Source organism: Neolamprologus multifasciatus, chromosome 22 (assembly GCF_963576455.1).
Source record: "Neolamprologus multifasciatus chromosome 22, fNeoMul1.2, whole genome shotgun sequence".
NCBI classification, from domain to species: domain Eukaryota; kingdom Metazoa; phylum Chordata; class Actinopteri; order Cichliformes; family Cichlidae; genus Neolamprologus; species Neolamprologus multifasciatus.
The window spans coordinates 35,335,471-35,349,559 of NC_140459.1; the positions used below are offsets into that span (position 1 = coordinate 35,335,471).

General features: G+C 44.1%; 1 protein-coding gene across 17 annotated transcripts in view; it reads left to right on the forward strand.

The window, feature by feature from the left end:
* Positions 1–808: 808 nt before the first annotated feature.
* The window catches only part of epb41a (erythrocyte membrane protein band 4.1a), a 56,009-nt gene continuing 42,728 nt past the window's right edge, over positions 809–14,089 (forward strand). For 6 of the 17 annotated variants that reach the window (XM_085148042.1, XM_085148051.1, XM_085148044.1 and 3 more), the window contains exon 1: positions 810–983. The gene's annotated coding sequence lies outside the window, so the exon portion shown is untranslated. Of the gene's footprint in view, positions 984–14,089 lie in introns of all 17 variants that reach the window. The other 11 variants (XM_085148053.1, XM_085148054.1, XM_085148057.1 and 8 more) reach the window with 3 other exon arrangements.

The following is a 14,089-nucleotide window of genomic DNA, read 5'->3' on the forward strand; positions in this document are numbered from 1 at the left end:
GAAAGAGAAAATCAACCATCATTTCAGCTCATTTCTAGCTGCTGCTGCTTCCAGCACTGATGATGGATGCACTGATTTCATGGCGGGGACCCTTGGTTACTGATGGTGGAGCTCTGCCAGGAGCAGCAGCTTCCTGCGCTCTGATTGGTGAACGCTGCTGTCTGCTCTGCTAGCATTGGCTACTTGTACATATACACTGGTCTCATTACATTCAAAACTCCACCCTTCTGTAGAAGGAAGGGGGTGGCAGAGGGTGTAGAGTGGGCCGTGTTGTCCCTCATTGTTGTCTTACAGGCTGGCTTTCTCTTTAGCTACTTTGTTTCTAAGCTGCAGAGGTATTGTTTCTGTTTACTGTAGCTCAGGAGGTCGAGCAGGTCATCTGCTAATCACAAGCTTGGTGGCTGTCCAGCCTGCATGCCAGATATCGTTAGCAGCATACTCACACCAAACAGAACAGATGCCTTTTACTGTCACTGTACACACAGTGAGATGCAGAGCAGCTCATACTCAGTGCAGACACATGAACAGTATTTTAAGTGTACAGATCAGGGGAAATAAATAAATAGTGTTATATGTTCACAGTGTGGTTTATTGCACAGTGGTGCTCGTATGAATGGGTGAGTGTTGTATAAAGTGCCATATAAGTATCCAGAGAATACAGCAGGTCCCAGAACTGACTGAATATATGAAGGCTGCTGAATGTATGTGGGCAGGGCAGGTCTGCCTTATGCTGTTGTTGTGATCGGGCGCTGACATGACAACGAAGCGGTCCTCACACGCGCCTGTAGCCTGCACGTACCGCCGTCTGTCAGACAGCGCTCAGGGCACAGTGCCATCTGCGCCTGGTACCCAAACACTTTGTTAAAGCCGCCTGATAACGCTGATGAATGAGCGCGTCTCTAACTGATGCCTGTGAGGACGAGTGCCCGCTGACACCGCTTTCAAACAGGACCTGTTCTTCTCGGAGGCTCTGAGCTGAGCGGGTGAGTGATCCAGCATCACACGAGCTGCTCACGCACACATCCAGCGCCATTTGCAGACAGGTACACCTACCGCCCCTTTTATTGTCCCACGCTCAGCGCCGCTGTAGTGTTGACTGAGTCACGGCAGCAAAATGCAGGAAAACAGGTCGGAAAAACCGCGTTAGTGGAGTTTGGATGGTTTGTGCACGGTAGAAGGTCGTGTTGATGATACAGCGATGATGTAACAGCATGAGCGGATGCACTACTTCTTTATCCGTGACCACCGCAATCCGCACATTCGTGTTACACAACCACCGAGAGATGCTTCCGTTCGTGCTGTCATACATTATGAGCATGAACAGCACCGCGCTGTGGTACCCGGGCCTGCAGCGCATCATCATCATCATCATCATCATCATCATGAGGACTGGACTCTTTAATTATTGTCCGGTGAGACGGAGAAAAGTTCTTCACTTCAGTTCAAGCGCAGCAGAAGAAAGCGACGAGGTGTGGATGCTCTCTGCTGTCTGCTACATGCTGCCATTATTGTCACAGCACAGCAGACACATCTCACTCTACTTCATGTTCATCCAATGCTCCAAGTCAGACACTGAAACAAGGCAATAAACACGACACACGTCTGCAGACTGTTTCTCAAGGCTGATGGTGATTTTACTGTATCTCTGCAGTTTTGATGCGTTATACAGGCCTCAAACATTTCACTGTCAAAGAAGCAAAGTGTGACTGTTGAACCTGTTCATATTCACAAATATCCAACTCAGCTGTTCAATGCGGAGACATGTCAAAGTTCAAACCGAGCGTAACTCAAATAACACTCATAATAACCACGGTGTGCACAGAGCTTCAAACCGAGCTGCAGACGGGCGACAGCAGCAGAGGCACGAGGTGCTGATCTGAGACCAGAGCTCACAGAGCTGGACGAGAGCAGAAACATCATTCTGTGACCAGCAGTGTTGGTCAAGTTACTTGAAAAGAGTAATTAGTTACTAGTTACTGATTACATCTCCAAAAAGTAATCCTGTTACATTGGTGATTACTTATTTTCAAAAGTAATTAGTTACTAATCACTGATTGCATCTCCAAAAAGTAATCCTGTTACATTGGTGATTACTTATTTTCAAAAGTAGTTAGTTACTTAGTTGATGATTTACAACCTGAATAAGTAACAAAGCAGCAGTGTTCCCTTTCAGCCGTGTTCGACTGTTTCTGCATAATCCATCATATGAAACTGAATCTTTTTTAAACTTGTTTTATTATTTTCATCTTTTTAACTTTATGCATCAACAAATATTAAATTATCTGCAACACTGGAAGAAATGTGTTGAACATGGAAACCTGTTGTCTGCATGTCCCAGCAGATCAATCATGTTGTGTGTTTACACTCTTTCAAATAGATGCGAGTAAAACACAGCAGAAAATCAATAGAATCAAAGACTCAGCAGCTCTTAAATCTACTGTCACCTGTTTATCAGGAGTGGGGCGGGTGGAGGTTTGCCCACAGCGGTCATGTCAGTGGGGGGGGTCCGGGGGTTTCTCTGTTGCCGTGGCGGCGTGCTCGCTGCGCGCTCAGATTTGAAGTTTGATTTTTTCGCTGCAGAAAGAAGTTTTGTTCCCACAGAGTGAACAGCAGACGCTGATGTTTGTTTCTTTTTACAGAGTCAAACTCACAGTAATCTGATTACTTCCACACTTTAAACACTGCACGGCCGTACTCTCTCCATCACTCCATCCTCGTCTGTTGCTGCCACGGACGTCACAGTGTGCTTACGGGAATGTAACTGTAATGTAACTACTTTTTCTGCAATAGTAATCCCTTACATTACAGTTACTTGAAAAAAGTAATCTGATTACAGTCACGCGCTACTTACTCATGACAAACACATCAAATGCGTCCACCTAACCGTAGGAAGGTTCTTCTGACTTCCTGTGCACCTCGAGCACCTCTGATGAGATCTGGTCTCTGCAGGATTTTTGTTTATTTATTCGTTATTGAAAGTTTCTTGTTTCTTTCCTTCGATTATTAGTGTTTATTTAGTTATTGTCTTCATCAGAAAGAAAGGTCATTAAAACGACTGTTAACTGAACGATGGTCTCCACCTGCCCTCAGAGGCTCAGTCAGAGCTGTGTGTTGTTTCTGCCTCCATCGTTGTCACCGATGCTGATTCAGTGTGACCCCACACTGCCCTCTCTTCACACTGACGCTGTGTGTGGATTCACATGTTTTTGTGTTTCAGGACTTGTTTTTCCTTCGCTGATAACGATGAATCCTTGCCACAGATTCATCTGGGTCAGGTCGAATGTTTTTTCCTGTCCCCAAACGCGGCGGCACTGTGTAGCTCATGAGTGTGAGGAGGGAGGCTCATGCAGTAGTTACTGATTAACATCAGCATCCTCTGTGCTCCACATCTGCACACTGCAGCCTTTAATCCCACCCAGATTATTTTAAAGCCGCTTTTAGCGCTTAAGCTCAATTTTAGCGCTCTGACACAGGCACAGGCAGAAATACAGATACACTTAAGTACGTTTTACTCTTTGCTGATGTTTCGACCTAACCGGGCCTTCCTTTCAGCCTAAACATTAGCACCTCTTTTAAACTGCTTGCCCTGTCTTGTCACATCACTTCATGTCGCTGACCTAATTTGAACCTAGAAATCCACCTGATGATATGGATGTGTCACTGTGATTGTGGGTACTGGGCCACTATGCGCCCAAACACAGGCCTTAAAATCTGTGTCTATATCAGTGCTTTCAGACTAAATCAAAGACGCCATTATATAGTTTGACTGTGCACTATATCAAGCATTTCTACCACTTCTTGGCTCTGTGATCTCACTACACTCTGACTCATTTAACCCCTCCTCCACTTGCCCTTCGAACCGCCGTGGTGGCCAGTGTCAAAAATGCTATCGGTCGGTGAAGAGGGACCTTCGAGGAACGTCGAATCCAAGATCGAACATAGCAGCTAGTCGATGAACGACGAAGAGCGAAAATCGCCGGGATTAGACGGCATGAAATGAACAACAGCAAGCAGAGGAGCGGTACCGACGCCTCGATTGGCAGGTGAAGCGAAGCTGTCGAAGGGATAAACGCAAATGGGTCGAGCGGAAAGCTGCTGATCGGAACGATACGAGAACGCTATTCCGGATCGTGCGCGATCTTACCGTCACCTTGACAGCAGACCTCTCCTCACGCAGAAAGACCAAGATAAGCGCCGGGTAGCGCACTTCAAAGATCTCCTGAATCAACCTGCCCAGATATGCCTTTGTTGGATGATGAGCCGAAAATGATGAACTCGTTGTGGACGCTGGTGCCCTCACGTCTGACGAGACCAAGGCGGTGATCAAGTCTCTCAAGGGTGGAAGGACAGCTGGCGCTCTACAGCACAGCGACTGCGGGCTGTGACGAGCATCAGACATGGAGCCCGAGCCGGTTATTGTGACAATGTCAGTAATACTGTGTCTGTCTTTCCACACCTCAAACAGAGAAGACAGAGACGTGTCTTATAACCATTATAATGGTGCTAACTGGTGCTAACTGGTGCTAACTGGTGCTAACTGGGCCTTCTGAAAATTGTAAATGTGCTTTAAAACACGTGTCGATTATATTTCAGCAGCTTGTGATATCGTTGCTTTTTTAGAAGGCCAAATATGTCTCACGTCACAGATGTATCTCTTTGTTATCCTTGTAATTTTCATTTATACAGATATTTATTATTCTAGTTGGTTGACGGTGTTCGGTGTTTTATGCCTGAAGCATAAACTGTACATAAAAGATGGCCACTGTGATGTCACCATTTAGCGAGGTGTGAAGTGCTGAGCCGAGTGTTACACTGTTGCTTCCTGTTGTGTTGCCACGTGTGAGCAGCGTGTTCCTGAGAAACTCTGGGCCAGTGCTTAAAGGGCGACCCTACAACGCATTTTTTCATTTATATTCTTTTTGTTTTTAGACCATATTTGTCTAAATCAACATTTTCTGTTCAGTATTCTAAATCTTTTTTTCAGGCCTACACCGTGTTCATTTGTCCCATGCTTGACTAACTCGCCTTGAGGCGACTTTTGTTGTGATTTGGCGCTATATAAATAAAATTGAATTGAAATTGAATTGAATTGAATTTGTCAAACTGGGTTATCTTTGGCATTTTTTATAGAACCACAGAAATGAGAAAAGGTCTGTGTGGTAACATAGAGGCTAAAGATACAGTTTAAAATGTGTTGTTTGCTGAGTTATGTGTTAGAGACATCACAGGTTCATCCTTTGAGTTCGGTGTGTTTTTTATGTTTGATTCATAGGTCAACAAAACAAAACACGACGGTGATGAGTTCAGGGACTGGACTGAAAATGCAACACGTTCTCACTCCCAAACCGTAACATTTTACGCTAGGTGACAAATCGTCAACATATTACATTTTCGGCTACCCACCACGTTCCTAAATGACGACCTCGGAAAAATGAGGAAATATGAGAACCATATGGACTCAATCTACACATGTTCGCTCTTTTTCTTCAAATCGCTTAGAAACACGCTATTTAACATCATTAAAGTCCTGGTTAAGATCAGGAAAAAGGTTATGGTTAGGGCTAGTGATAAGGTTAGGTTTAGGGCTGGAACGTCTATTACCGCGGGAGCGTCATTGCACTGGATTTCAGCCAGAACCCGCCGCATACCATAAGAACGCCAAAGGTCTCCTTTTGCGTTCCTCAGGAACACCGCGGGACGTGACAAAACGTCGGCATGTTACGCCTCAGGAGTGAGAACGGGCTGGAAAATGAGTTAAAAATGTAGCCAATGTCCAAAGAACCACCGAAAGGCTTTTATTAAGAACAACGGCTCAACGCTGCTGAAACCTCTTCCTTACTTCCTGATGTGCTCAGTGTGTTTGGCAGCATCATTTCACACACAGCAGCACAAATTAAATACTTTTTCTTTATCGCACCAAACCGACCATGTGAACTGTAACAGCGTTTAGTTCTCATCACGCTCGTCGGTGCACCTGGAGCTGTGGCACTCTGTCCTGTCAGCACTCGTGCCGCTGCGCCCGTGTCCACTCAGCACTGTGGGCTGCCAGCAGCTTCTGGAACTTCATGTGCTCGTCGTGTTGGCTTTCCACCTTTAGTCTATGAGCATACCTTAAAATAGTATCAGAGACCGTGAGCGTATCCAAACACTGAGGCTGTATAGCAACTGGAAATTCAGTGCATTCAAAAATGTGTTTATGTCTTTTTGCAGTGGTTGCAATTTTTTTGTATGTTTTCACATCATGTCAATAATGTCAGTTTTCAATTATACATGAGAATCAGTACAGTCATTGTGAGAATATATAGTTAGAATACTTTTAAGTGCTACAGTCAGTCAGCTGGGAAATAATACTACACATCAAAGAGTTTTAATGCTTAATGCATGTTTCCTGCTTTGCCATTAACCCTTTAAAGCCGGTCAGAGCAGCACGCTCTGTTTTGCGTAACTATTTTTAAATCCCGGTAGCTCTGCAACCACGTGAGCTAGCGCAATAATTTTTTTGCATATGAAACCGGAGGAGTTGTACTTACATCTTCTGCCATCAGCTTGTCCTCGGTCACAGTTTCCTTCCACATATAACTTTGCAAAAACTGCATAAAAAGCACTTGTAGCAACAAAAACATAATATTCCAGAAACACGCTTTGCCGATCCGATCAGCTGTTTGTAACACTTCCTACGTTGGAATAGACGTCAACGCGAACTTTTGCATGTCCGCCATGACCTGCCCGAAACCGGAAGTGATGTCATTTTCGCGGAAATGTAGTTTTTTACCATCAGGGCCTCATGAGCCTATACTGGTGTTTTTAAAAGTTATGTTTGACTTTCTGACTTTCTGTGTGGTTTCTGGGATGCTTAGGACTCATATTGCACTGCTGGAAATAGTTTATTTTGATGCATATGCTGCTTTTTTGCAAATTTGCATTATAATATTTATTTTTGTTTTTCCTGCAGTGTATAAAAATTGGTGTATTTCAAAAATAAAACTATGAAGACACTCAAAATAAATTTCCTGTGGTGGGAAACTATTTTGTGCAACTTTTTTGTATTTACAGTTTTGAGGGATAAGCCTCTTAAATTTCTCTAACTAGAAATATATGTTAAAAAAACAAAAACGATTTTCAATTTTTTTGTAGTTTATTGCACTTTTTTTCAATTTATGTAATTACTATGCATTTAATGCAGACATATTATTAAAATCTGGGCTATAATGGTTGTATTGATGTATAACAACTTGAAATGCTCCCAAAAATGGCTCCACAGCATGTAAACATATAATATAAGCTCTGGAGGACTTGGTTCTATGGTAGGTCTTAAAGGGTTAAACCAGTCATGTCACCGCCAGTGCCAGAAGGTCAGCTGCAAGGTCATCAACTGAAGCCCTAAACCTGTCCTGGCTCAGGCCAGAGCCTGTTTGGGCTCTGATTCAACCAATCAGCCAGTACCACCCCCTTAAATGCTGATTGGTCAGCTTGTTTATGCGTGGATGTGTGACTGGTTCACCTGTATTTCTCTGTTTTATTGAAACACACACTGTTTGGTATTTCGTGATGACCCTGATGCAGGCCACAAGCCGAAACCCGTTGGTCAGCTAACAAAGTTGTTCCCTGGTGCTTTAAGTGTCACTCAGTCTTCACACCACCACATCAACTGGAGGTCGCCATCATGGATGTTTTGCCCCCTATCCCAGTACATCTCCCAGTGGGGGGCAGTGGCACACCGGGGATGTCTCTGTGGCACCCCCAGCAGCTGCCTTTACTGGTGTTGCCTACTAACCGACATCCAGAGCCAAAGCCAACGGCTTGCTTTCTCAGCCTCCTCTCCTAATGCTTCATGGCTCTCTGCAGGTTTGGGCCGGTCACTCATGAAGTAGCTGCAGCTGCTTTGCCCACTATGTCCTGACACCCAGCCTCCACAGGGTAAATCCTGGCTTTGCAGTCAGGTGCCTGGCCTCTGCCAGTTCGGTCGTCTCTATCTGCGGAGAGGCGTTGTTATATCTCATGGGAAGAGGAGCTTCTCCCTGAGGTTCACCAAATATCTGCCAGTCTTTACCAGCTGGCATCATGCTAAAGCTAAAGCTCATGCTCGGCTAGCCAGCCACATCTTTTAGTTGATAAACTTCTTAACCAGGTTAAACTTGATTTTAATCTCGTTGGTTGGAGTTTAGACTTTTTAACTGACAGATCTCAGTGTGTGAGAGTAAACGGCTGTTTCTCCAAATTCATTTATTTATATAGCGCCAAATCACAACAACAGTCGCCTCAAGGCGCTTTGTATTGTACGGTAGATCGTACAATAATAGATAGCTGACTCTGAAGTGTGCCATCACACTACACATGTTGAGGACTTCCTGACTTCCTTGCCACCCGAAGCATCGCTGGGACAGCGCCATCTTTTCTCCTTTTCATTGTTGCATCCTTTTGTTATGAAAACCTGCTGCAGACTTGCCATGCTGTCCTGCCTACAGGACACCAGCTGCCATAGTAAGCACTACTAAACAGGCAGGGCTATGGAAGGGAGTAGTAGGCAGCACTTATGAGAAACCTGAGCTTATTGTGTGGCATCCTTCAGATCTCTGCCCATCTGAGGCACCTGTTAAAAGTGGTGTCCCATCACGTCCAGGAGCCCTGGCACCTCTTACCTTCATAAAGAAGCATTCGTTCTCCACCCTGGGGACTTCATCCACCACCATGGTCTCCTTCTGTTTCTTGCTGACTTGGAACTGTTGCGGTGCTTTAATCTTATTATTTACCATTTTCTCTTCTGGTCAGGATGTCAAGTCATTGAATGATCGAGTTTATGACCAAATAGCAGTAAAACACAGTACAGAGATGATAATGCACGAACAACGTTGTTTATCCATGGATGTAAATATATTTTCTCCAGCTGAGCCCTGGTCACTAACTTTTGACTTTTTTACATAGAGATTCTGGTTAGTTACTTAGGTGGGTTAGCTTCCAGTGTCTTGGAAGTGTTGGTCCTGGTATTAAGCCAGAAAAGGATTCTCACCATCAACTTTATGAGCCTGCAGGTGTTACAACCTGTCTGTCCTGATTTTAACTGACAAATTGATATAGTAGAGACTTGGGCTGGGCTATATCATGCCGTTCACGGTAACACCGGTGTAATGTTGGGCAACGATAGGAAAATGACATATCGCGATAGAATATGGGTAAAACGCGCATGTGCAGTGCCTTTGTTTACATACGCACATGGCGGTGACGCAGAATGAGAAGAGCGAAAGTGGATCGTTGAATGAAACGATGAACCTGAACTGGTTTGTAAAAATGCTGCAGCTTCACTGGTGTGGAACTGGTTTAGCTTTCGTCCGTCAGATACACAACAAAGCACTATTTTTGGTAGCGCATGCTAGCGGGCCGTCGTTATTACCGTGTTGTTTGGAAAATACGGCACTTAAAATCAATCCTTTGATTTCTCTGAAAGTCGACAGAGCCCCTTATAATCCCGTGTGCCTTATGTATGAACTCTGGTTGTGTTTACTGACCTCGAGACGATTTTATGTACACGGCGCTCGAAAATCTGTCAGATGTTTCAGGACGACTTTGCTAAGCTACGAAGCCGCACCGCTTGATGGATTGTCGGAGCATTACGGCTATCGTAGGCGGAGCCTCGCGGAGTGATACGTACTGTGCTTCAACATAATATTACCGTATTGTGTGTGTTTAACCTCTTTTTAAGTTTTGTGGATGTTATACATGGTTATGCTGAGGATATGTCGGCCAGTTTCCACTGGAAATGCCTTTTGGTTAAACTGTCAGCGAGGAATTTGAATTTGCACTGTTAAACTTTTATATAACTTTAATGCACATAAAAAACAGCTGCTTGTTTAAGTGAAAATACATTGATAGGTTTTCTTTTTTTGCACTAATAAAGTTGTGGAGTTGTAAAGTATTTTGTCTCGTGTCAATTATATCGTTAGCACAAATTTTCAAATGTATATCGTGATAAATATTTTTGGTCATATCGCCCTGCTCTAGTAGAGACTAATATTCCTGTTATGGCAGCAGGGCTAGTGCATGAAAATGGACCCAAATGCAGGCGGTGGCAAACTGGTAGGTTTTATTTACAAAGACACAAGAGTAACACTGAAGCACAGGAAACAGGAAATGAGAATCTAACAGGAGTCTGAAGCAGTCACGGCTCGTGGGTCGGGGATAGAGGTCACTGAAACAGAGGGAGAGAAATGCTGATGATGGGGCGATAAGGCAACTGAATGGCTTTCTAGTGGCTCCCTGGCTTGCAGGTGTAGCGTGACATGATGGGGAAATGGAATGGTCCGCCATGCGAATTTGGCGGCATGAACCCGGTCGTGGAACGGGCTGCTGCAGGTAAATAGCGCCGATTCACGAGACCAATACCCAGATCAGGTTCAATCTCCAGTACCGGCGAATGGCGTCCTCCACATCCCAGGCAATGGACCCAATCTTGCTTGTAGCGGGGAGAATGGTTGTGACCTCAGAGCGATTGTGTCGGTGGCGAACTGGCCACCAACTTGGGTTTGATGCTCCGTGAGCGTGGATGGTAGGAAATAAAAAAGTTAAACCTGGCAAAGACAGTGACCCACGTGCCTGTCGTGCACTCAGTCTCTTAGCTGTCCTCAGGTAAGTTAGGTCTTTATGATCCATCCAGATAGCAAACGGCTGCTCGGCTGCCTCCAACAGATGTCGCCATTCTTTCAGAGCGAGCTTTACTACTAACCCTTCCCTGTCACCCACATCATAGTTCTCCTCTGCAGGACGGAGATGACGTGAGAGAAGCCACATGGTGTTCCTCAAGAGTCTTGGAAAATATCTGAACGTCATCTAGGGTAAACAAACACGAACCTGTCCACAAAGCTAGAAAAATGGCTGGGGGTTGGTTAGCCCAATCGGCATCACCGGGTATTCAAAGTGGTGTATTGCAGCGGTCTCCAACCTTTTTTGCGCCACGGACCGGTTTATGCCCGACAATATTTTCATGGACCGGCCTTTAAGGTGTCGTGGATAAATACAACAAAATAAAACTAGTACCGGTACCAAAAAAAATAAGATTTATTCATAACACACGTGAAAAGACCCAGGAAAACCGAGTTAACGATAAAAACAATAACAAAATAACGCTGAAAACCGATAAAAACCCTGAAAACTATACATTTCACACCTGAGCCTCAACTCTCGCGGCCCGGTACCAAACGACTCACGGACCGGGACCGGTCCAAGGCCCAGGGGTTGGGGACCGCTGTATTATACGATCAAAAGTTTTGTCTCACTCCCATTTCTTCGTGTTGCATGTTGACACTCTTCTTGGAACCTTGTTGAGATCCAAACTTGCAAAATATGATGTTTTTGCCATTTTTCAAGTGATCTTAAACATTTTTTTGAGCAATTTAATGAAAACTACGCTTAAATGCAGGCCATTTTTTGTTAAACTGAAACAGGCTGTTTTACAGCTGATCAAAAGTTTAGGAGCACACCTTGGAAAAAACCTGTAAATTCCCCAAAACAGAAATCACGCATGAAGGGCATCTACTGTCTGGAGCTGTTGTCATGTTGTTGGGAACATGCAGGATGGTCCCAAACAGTGATGTTATTCTCCTGGAAGTAGTCCCTCGTTCTGTGGGCATCCGGTCGTTAAGTCTGACGTCACTAGCCGTGTCTGGACCTAAACTCCGCTGCAGGTCCATATATCAAACGATCACTGTGGCATTACTGAGAGTTAAAAACTGTCTAAAGTCTTTCATCTTTAATAAAATGATCAGCGTTCTGCTCTACCAGGTGTAACAATTGAGTTTAACATCCAGGCATCCATGAAAACGGAATTTATGACATTTAACGGCGTTAGAAGTTAGCAGGAAGTTAGCTTGCTAGCTTCTATCTAAATACAATATAGCATGTCCTGACTGCGGGGTTTTGGAAACAAATTCAAATGTACAGATCTGTTATCACTTCCAACATAAATGAAGACAGAAAACCGCTGGTGTATTGGATGCGGTTTTCCATTCATCTCTTTGTCGGATGCACTGCGGAGGTCGAGTTCGGTAAAAATAGCAGCTCCGTGAAGAGTGTCAAACATGGAGTTCATCAAAGGCAGTGGACACTTGTCTTTGATTGTGATGTCAGGCCCTGATAGTCTATAATATATTATAATGATAACTATGCACGGGCGGAAGAAGAAAAAGAAAAAGAAACCCGACTGAGGAAGCCCATCCATTTTTCCATGGCACTCGTTTGGGTCCGGATGTCTGGTGGAGAGCGAAGCTCCAAGGAATAGTTCAGTTGTGCAATCGTACGGTCTGTGAGGTAGGAATGAGAGGGCCGTGGTTTTACTAAAAACTTCTTGAAGGTAGCTGCGAGGTGGCTGTAGCTCAGGAGGTGGAGCAGGTTATGTGCTGGAGGAAGGTTGGTGGTTTGTTCCCTGCCTCCACCAGTCTGCACCATTAGTCTGCTAATTCCAGTTAGCATGTCTAGTTTATGTATTTCAAAGTGAAAAATCATGAATAGAAACAAAAGACTGAATGCATCTGTAAAAATAAAGCAGTGACGGGTTTTTGGATCTCAGGTTCCAGTTGAACTTGCAACCTGTTGAGTGGGGCAACAGACAGCCCCGAGTAAATAATGTAAACAAGAGATGTAGTTTGTATCTAAAGTTTGTCTAATCGCATGAGGTTAGCAGTGCTAAAGTATCAATGAAAGCAGCAATGCCTGTGGAAAGTCTGAAGAGGCCGAGGACCTGCATGCAGCAAGTGTTTGAATTCACACACTGATCACTCCTGTAAAAACAATCTAGTTTTCTGTTTCATAATAAATTATATGATCAGGTGATTCGATGGCTTTTCATCTCTTAATAATGATCAGAGGTTCCCAAAGTGTGGGGCCCACCCCCTAGGGGGGGCGCAGAGCCATTGCAGGGGTATGAAAAAAAACCAAAACAATGCTTGGACACTGCTAGCATCATGGACAGGTTTTTGACGGGGCTCCCACACAAACACAAAGCAGGAGATGAAGCGTCCCTGAATATGTTTCCAAACCAACTTCATTCTGAGCCAAAGACTAGAAAATATGGTGAAGCAAATCTTCCCTTTGGTTTCACCTGCACAGGTGCCGACGGTCTCTGTGACAGAATTAGTTTCCCTGCGTCAGGAGCAGCGCTGGGCTGTTTAAATCACGGACAAACAGGATCCCACATTCTTGATCTTTAGTTCACAAACACTTGTTGTAATGACTAACTACTCCTGACATGTTGGAGATGTTTGCTCTTTATACAGTAAAGTTACAGCGGGATACAAATAACATCAGGCTGATCCTGCCACGATTTGTTCCCCCGGTTCAAATCATGGACTAACAGGATCCCACAGCTGTTCATGTTTTTGAACCTATTTTGCACAGAGAGACATTTTTTGAAAAATGTATTGACAGCAATGTTGAATATTATTACACAGGAACAAAACAACTACATGTAAAATAATCACACCGTGACGTAGGGCTGGGCGATATGACCCAAAATTCATATCTCGATATTTTTTAGCTGGACGGCGATATAAGATATATATCTCGATTTTTTTTTAAAGCCATAAAGTAAGAACAAAAAGAGAGTTCTTAGTCAAAGCTGTGTCCCAGATGTCACACGAGCACTTTTATTAACATACAGCATAGATGTACATGAAAAAAACTACTCAAAAATAAATTATGAGCCTTTATTAAATAATAATGCTCCATAAATAAAAGAAAAGTATGTTTTTTTGTGCATAACAAAAAGCTCACAATTGTGCAGTCAAAATGTAAACTAGAAGACGCTGAGCATAATAACAAAGACAGATTTCACAGCTGCTCTGTTCCCAACTTCTACTGCATGACTGACAGCCTGCAGTTTGAAATCCGCTTCAGGTGCCATTTATGGTCCTTATACACAGTAGGGTAATATTATGTTGAAGCACAGTACGTATCACTCCGCGAGGCTCCTCGGTAGCCGTAATGCTCTGACAATCCATCAAGCGCTGCAGCTCCGTATCTTACCAAAGTCGTACTGAAACATTTTTTTGACAGATTGCTGAGCGCCGTGTTCCACATAAAATCGGTTTGCGGTCATCAAGCA